The following is a 7518-nucleotide window of genomic DNA, read 5'->3' on the forward strand; positions in this document are numbered from 1 at the left end:
AGCGCCAAAAATTCATCGCAGAAGAAATCAAGAAATTGGAAGCAGCAGACCTTGTCAGAGGAGTGCTCCATCCTACATGGTTGGCCAACCCTGTAGTCGTGCGCAAGGCAAACGGGAAATGGAGGCTTTGTATCGACTTTACCGATGTCAATAAAGCTTGCCCCAAAGACCCATTTCCCTTGCCGCGCATCGACCAGATTGTTGACTCCACGGCCGGATGTGACTTGCTTTCATTTCTTGATGCATACTCAGGATACCATCAGATCTTCATGGCAGAAGAGGATGAGGAGAAGACCGCATTCATCACCCCATGTGGCACATACTGTTTCGTACAGATGCCTTTCGGTTTAAAGAATGCTGGTTCAACATTTGCAAGGGTAGCCCATGACGCTTTTGAGCCGCAAATGCACAGAAATGTGGAAGCCTACATGGACGATATAGTGGTCAAGAGCAAGGACAAGGCAACTCTGATTCAAGATTTAGACGAAACCTTTGCAAATCTGCACAAGATCAACCTCAAGCTTAACCCCGAGAAGTGTGTGTTTGGAGTCCCTTCCGGCAAGCTTCTCGGGTTCTTCGTGTCTCAGCGGGGAATTGAAGCCAATCCCGACAAGATCAAGGCCATTGAGCAGATCGAAGCACCAAAGCGCGTCAAGGATGTACGAAGACTTGCCGGTTGCATAGCTGCTCTCAGCAGGTTTATCTCTAGGTCTGCTGAGCGCGCCCTGCCATTTTTCAAAATATTGAAAAAGGCAGGTCCAATGAAATGGACTCCGGAGGCGGAGGCTGCACTGCAGGACTTAAAGAGATACCTGTCCTCCACTCCAACACTTGTCGCACCTAAGCCACAAGAGAAGTTGCTGCTATATATAGCGGCAACCAATCAAGTGGTTAGTGCTGCGTTAGTAGCGGAGAGAGAGGCGGATGATGAGCCAGCAACCACGGCAGAGGCATCCAGCGACAAGCAAGGGACTTCACCGACAAGCTCTGGTCCCGACAAAGATGGATCTGCGCAGGAGCGTGACAAGATGCAGAAAAGAATGGTGCAGCGCCCAGTTTACTTTGTCAGTTCCCTTCTGCAGGGGGCTAGATCAAGGTACTCTGGTGTGCAGAAATTGCTTTTCGGCCTTCTCATGGCCTCGAGAAAGCTGCGCCATTACTTCCAAGCACATGAGATCACAGTCGTCACTCGTTTTCCGCTGAAGAGGATACTGCAAAATCCAGAAGCAACAGGCAGGATTGTCAAGTGGGCACTGGAACTGTCAAGCTTTGGCCTCAAGTTTGAGAGCACTTCAACTATCCAAAGCAGAGCATTGGCAGAGTTCATAGCAGAATGGACGCCAACACAAGATGAAGAAATTCCAGAGATGAGCATCCCCGTCAAGGAAGCAAGCAAGGAGTGGCTGATGTACTTTGACGGTGCCTTCTCGCTGCAAGGCGCCGGTGCGGGCGTGCTACTTATCGCACCCACCGGAGAACACCTCAAGTACGTAGTCCAGATGCACTTTCCCAAGGAGCAAGCAACGAACAATACCGCAGAGTATGAAGGTTTGCTTGCCGGTCTCAGGATCGCAGCAGACCTTGGGATCAAGAAGCTCATTGTCAGGGGTGACTCACAGCTTGTCGTCCGCCAAGTGAACAAGAATTATCAGAGTCCGTTGATGGAAGCTTACGTTGATGAAGTGAGAAAGCTAGAAGAGCACTTTGACGGCCTGTAGATGGAACATGTTCCAAGAGCTCAAAATGACATTGTCGATGGCCTGTCGAAGTGCGCTGCACTTAAGTTACCTGTGGAACCAGGGATCTTTGTGCTCAAGCTGACTCAACCATCCGTAACGCCATCAACTGGACAGAGCAAGAAGAGGAAGTTGATTTCTGGTGATTATTTTCCGGCAGAGCTCCCTGAAGCCGCCACCAAGAAAGTCCTCAAGATCAACACCAAGAGTGCTGAGGATCAGTCTGCTCTGGCAAGCCTTAGGGTTTGTTCCGTTGAAGCAGACGCTCCCGACAAGTTTTGCTCCGGCAAGCTTGCCGGGGAACATCAAGCTCTGGCTGAGCCGCAGGTTCTCGCCGTAGAAGCAGATGTTCCCGCAGCTGCGGATGTGCCTTTAGTCCTTGTTGTCGAGCCGCAAGCTCCAACATGGGCACAGCAGATTGTCCTTTTCCTTCAGACAGGAGAACTTCCCGAAGAGCAATAAGAAGCGGAAAGAGTAGCCCGGCAGTCAAGTATGTACCAGTTTGTCGACAACACACTGTACAGAAGAAGACTCAACGGTGTGAAATTGAAGTGTATTCACCGGGAAGACGGACAAAAGCTGTTGGCAGAGATACATGGAGGCATATGTGGTCACCACATTGGCGCAAGAGCACTTGCCGGCAAAGCGTTCCGGCAAGGTTTCTTTTGGCCGACAGCCCTCCAGGATGCAACTGCACAAGTAACCAAGTGTGAAGCGTGCCAGTTCCATTCCAAGCAGATACACCAGCCAGCTCAAGCTCTCCAGACGATCCCTTTATCCTGGCCATTTTCGGTCTGGGGGCTCGACATCCTCGGCCCCTTTCCCCGAGCTGTCGGGGGCTTTGAGTACTTGTACGTTGCAATCGACAAGTTCACAAAGTGGCCGGAAGTGGAACCAGTGAGGAAGGTGACAGCACAGTCAGCAGTCAAGTTCTTCAGGTCGATTGTTTGCCGTTTCGGGATCCCTAACAGGATCATCACCGACAACGGCACACAATTCACGAGCCGCACCTTCATGCAGTACGTCCAAGATCTTGGTGCCTAGGTCTGCTTCGCTTCTGTTGCTCATCCGAGAAGCAACGGTCAAGCGGAGAGGGCAAATGCTGAAGTGCTGCGCGGGCTCAAGACCAGAACTTTCGACAGGCTGCACAAGTGCGGAAAGAACTAGATTGAGGAGCTGCCGGTGGTTCTTTGGTCGATCAGGACGACGCCAAATCGAGCCACTGGCCAGACACCTTTCGCTCTAGTCTATGGAGCAGAGGCAGTTCTCCCCACAGAACTCGTATACGGATCACCTCAAGTGCTCGCTTATGATGAGCTCGAGCAAGAGCAGCTGCGACGAGATGACGCGCTGCTCCTTGAGGAGGACCGTCTTTAGGCTGCTGTATGAGCTGCTCGATACCAGCAAGCTTTGCGCCGCTACCATAGCCGCAAGGTTAGTGCCAGAAGTTTCGAGGAAGGCGACCTTGTTCTTCGGCGCGTTCAGTCCGCCAAGAATTCCAACAAGTTGACGCCGAAGTGGGAAGGCCCTTACCGGGTGAAACGAGTCACTAGGCCCGGCGCTGTCCGCCTTGAGACCAAAGATGGTATTCCGGTGAGCAACTCCTGGAACATTGAGCATCTTCGTAAGTTTTACCCGTAGGGCGCGGTTGCCGGAACCTGTTCCGGCAACCACCTTTTGTACAAGTCTTACCGATGTTGCATATAATCCTTTGTACAAAGCCGAGCGCAGATCCCGTGCATAAGTAAAGCTCATGTGCTCCGCACATCTTGTCAATTCCATGCTTTCTACTCTCTTTGCACGCGTTATCTGACACTTTGTGCAGCACCTACCCCCGGTAAGCAATAACGAGCCGTAAGGCTCCATATCTTTATTTTCTCTTCTTTCTTTTTCTCAAATAGGAAAGGAAGATTCCCTCGCACACAAGTTTGCCGGGGGGAAAGGAGAAGATAATGGTGTGGATCAGGCATCGTTCAAGGAAATTTCGCCTTACCGAAAAGCAAACGACAGAAAAGCTAAGTTGCCAAACTTTGAGCAATCAATTTTAATTTTTAAGTTATCTTCCTCGAACGATCGTGCTTTGTATGGAAAACCTGTGCGCAGAGGAACCAACTCGTAGCTAGTTGCGCCCTTACTTTGTTTCGAGTCCGCTCAACAACTTAAGTGAGCTACGGCTAGTTGCGACAAGGTTTCTTGTCGGAAGCAGCACCGCCAGCAGGCTGCTGATGTCCCGCACTCAGCGCTCGCGGCTAAGGTGCCTGCGCCGACAAGTTCCCTAAAAGTGTAGGGCAAAAACATACAAAGGAAGGAATCAAGTAAAGGAAATAACATAGCAATCTCTACCCAAAATAGAGTTATATTACAAGATAACTTGTCGCAGCTCTAACAGATTGTTCTCATAACATGACCAACAGCAACAAGGAAAAAAAGAGAAAACGGGCGGCCTAGTCTACGCGATCGCCCTCAACCCTCTTAATTTCGCTCACCTTGTCCACAATGGGTGCAACAAGGGCCTTGAGCGCCTCCAGATCAGCATCCGGCGGCAAGGACCTGAGGACGTTGGTGAGGTTGAGGCCTGGGTTGCGGAAGCCCACCTTCACCAGCACCTTCTGAAGAACTCCCGCCCAGATCTTGCGCGACTCGTCGGCCAGCTGCTTTGGGATCTTCTCCCAGAGTCGCTGGAGTGCCGTCGCCACGCCTTTGAAGAACAAGCTGAGCTTGGCGCTGGGTTGGAGGTGCTCATCGGAGGAGTACCCGAGATCCTCCATCCCCAGGTGTGCCAGCTCCCCGTCGATGGCTGCGGCAACATTCACCAGACCCTCGTGCACGGATGCGCTCGCGTCTCCGTCGACCAGAAGAGGTAGTAGTACTCCCTCAGCTCCTTCGCGCCAAGCTGAGTGGGGAAGATGGCCCGCTCCTTCCGCAGCGCCGCGAGCCACTGCGCCTCGACCGATTTCACGCCCTTCCCCTTGTCGGCTTTCGGAGCCATGGCGGAGGTGGTGGGGGAGATCGACGGTGTTGGTGGTGCTTGTGGCGATGGGGGGCGGAGCGCTGCTCTCTTTCGGCTTTGAGAAGAAGGAGGGAGCGGCGGAGATTTGTGAAGTTGGAGTAACAACCGGCGAGATGGGCGAACTGCCCCTGTTTCCCCTGCTTATAGAGAGGGAGGGGGCAGACGTTTCGCCCTTCCGAATAAAGAAACCACCCACAATCTCTCCCATGATGCCGCATTCGACGTGTGCCGTTGGGGGAGGGCGCGGTGGATACGGAGTAAGATACGGCGTGGCCCAGGCCGCGTGTGCCCGTGCCCTGTTTTGGGCCTGGCCCAACAGCGCTCGGCACCGTGTGTGGCCCAGGCCCGGGGGCTCCTGTCGGTGTACTAGAGTAGGGGTACCCTAGTATCCCGAACTTGTGCACGGGCAGTTGCAGCACCCCGCGGCAAGGCTTGCCGGGTGACAGCCAAGGTCCTCCATGGTTCTTTTTGGAGCCATTCAAGAACAAAGTATTCAAATCAAGGAGACAAGGCCCCGGCAAGAGGAGCTTGCCGGGAAGACCAACCAAGGCCCGGTGAGCAACAAGCTTCCGGGCGCGGCAAGACAACGGCCACGGCAAGGCGCTTGCCGCGGCAGGCAACCACTCTGTACCCGCGCTCCAGCACATCCACCAACGTGTCGCCCTGGGGGCCTTTCTAGGCGCACGTGGCGAGAGGCTGTGCAGCCAGCGGTGCGCGGTGGAATGCGACGCTGACAAGATTGCCATCGTGGCGAGCGGTGGCGTCCCTGACGGTCCTTTTTTGCACTGTTTGGGCGACGCAGACGGGCATTTAATGCGTTTGTCCCCTGCCGTCAGGATTAGGTAGGATACACTGTTCGGGTAGCTGTACCAACCACCCCTCTTTTTCCATTTTTACCTGTCAGGACCCCGACTCAATGCCACATAGATCTAGCATGTAACACTTCATATCACTTTGCGGCCTCACGCACGGTATTCCCACGGGTGTCGCCTTACCTTTACCCGGGACCGTTTGCGCCTTTTGGCACACGTATATGACAGTGTCGCTAGCATCCATATGATAAGGAGCCCGGGCTGACATGGCTAGTCGTAAACCCAAAGTGGCACAAACTTACAGGGACAGGCATCCATGACCCAGCATCGAACGTGTCGGTCATCAGCGAGTGAATCCAGGCTGTAGCACTGGGCTAGCAGGACTCCGGTGAACCGGGCTGTAGCGGGCTAACAGGACTCCGGTATTCATCGCGTGACATTTCCCTGAAGGGACAGACACAGGAACGAAGAAGGACACATGCCGGCCAGCCTAAGTGTTCTGGAGCAGTAGCAAGCTACCATGGCTCGGTGGAAACACTAGGAGACATTTCCCCGTAAGAGAGGCTACTAAAGATAAACAACTAGATGGTCAGATCCCACACATACCAAGCATTTCAATAACATACACACAATATGCTCGATATGTGCAAATACAACATGGCATCACAACATGACTCTACGACTCAAGTAATTTATTCAATAGGCTCCGGGAGCGAGATATTACAAACATGGGTCTCATGACCCAACAATCAGAGCATACAAATCAAAGCACAAGCGGAAGCTATCATGTCTGGGTACAGACATCTATAAATGAAAAAGGCTGAGAAGCCTGACTATCTACCAGATCCTGCCGAGGGCACAAGATCGTAGCTAAGGTAACAAGCTAAACGTCGAAGACCACGCGGAATTACTAGTGAGACTGAAGTCTCTCTGCAAAACATAAAATAGGAAAACGTGAGTACAAATGTACCCAGCAAGACTTACATCAGAACTAACTACATATGCATCATTATCAACAAAGGGGATGGTGGGGTTTAACTGCAGCAAGCCAGCTTTGACTCGGTGGCTATCCTAAACTACGACTGCAATGTAACTCTTTTGAGGTGGCGCACACGAGTCCACATATTCACCATATCAATACACCACTATGGATCCGCTCCCGTCTCCCTACGAGAACGCCATCTATAGCAATCACGCTTATCTTGCGTATTTTAGAGTATCCACTTTCAATTGTCTATGAACTAATATAAGCAACCCAGAAGTCCTTTTCCGCGGACACGGCTATTCGAATAGATCATATTAACCCTGCAGGGGTGTACTTCTTCACACACGCTCTCACCACTTACCGCCGTTTACACGACATGTACTCGGCAACCTTCAAGCGGAAGCCCAACGTGGGTGTCGGCCACGGCCTACCTAAACACCTAAGTCTCTAGTCCAGGTTTATCGCCTATTCGGGTTCCATCCATGAGGAGATCCGGCCGGAGGTTCGCTCACAGCCCCAAACGATGTGAACAGGGTTCCGTGACACCAAATGGGCGCCCGGTATACCCGGCCACGTGCCTACCGCATCACAGCCCACCCCTACGGTCAGCACTGCCCACGGCCTCCAGCATACTACAAACACCAGAAACTACTTGCAACTCCTGGACAGAGGACAAGGGTGATTAAGAAGCCGAGAGGGTCCATTGGTTTCGGGCCCAATGCGTGGTAGTAGCTGAATCATGGATCACAAACACAGAACTCAGTTCCTGAGGACGGCTTCAATGAGACAACCCACCATGTACTCCTACATGGCCTCTCACCTCTACCTTTACCAAATCGTGTTCACACACTTAGCTCACACACAGTAGGACATGTTCACACGCCTCTGATTCATCCCCGATGAATCAGACCTGACTCAACTCTAAGCAGTAGCAGGCATGACAAACAAACATGAATGAGTAGGCACAACAGGGCT

The sequence above is a fragment of the Triticum aestivum genome, chromosome 2B, assembly GCF_018294505.1.
Source record: "Triticum aestivum cultivar Chinese Spring chromosome 2B, IWGSC CS RefSeq v2.1, whole genome shotgun sequence".
Lineage (NCBI taxonomy): Eukaryota > Viridiplantae > Streptophyta > Magnoliopsida > Poales > Poaceae > Triticum > Triticum aestivum.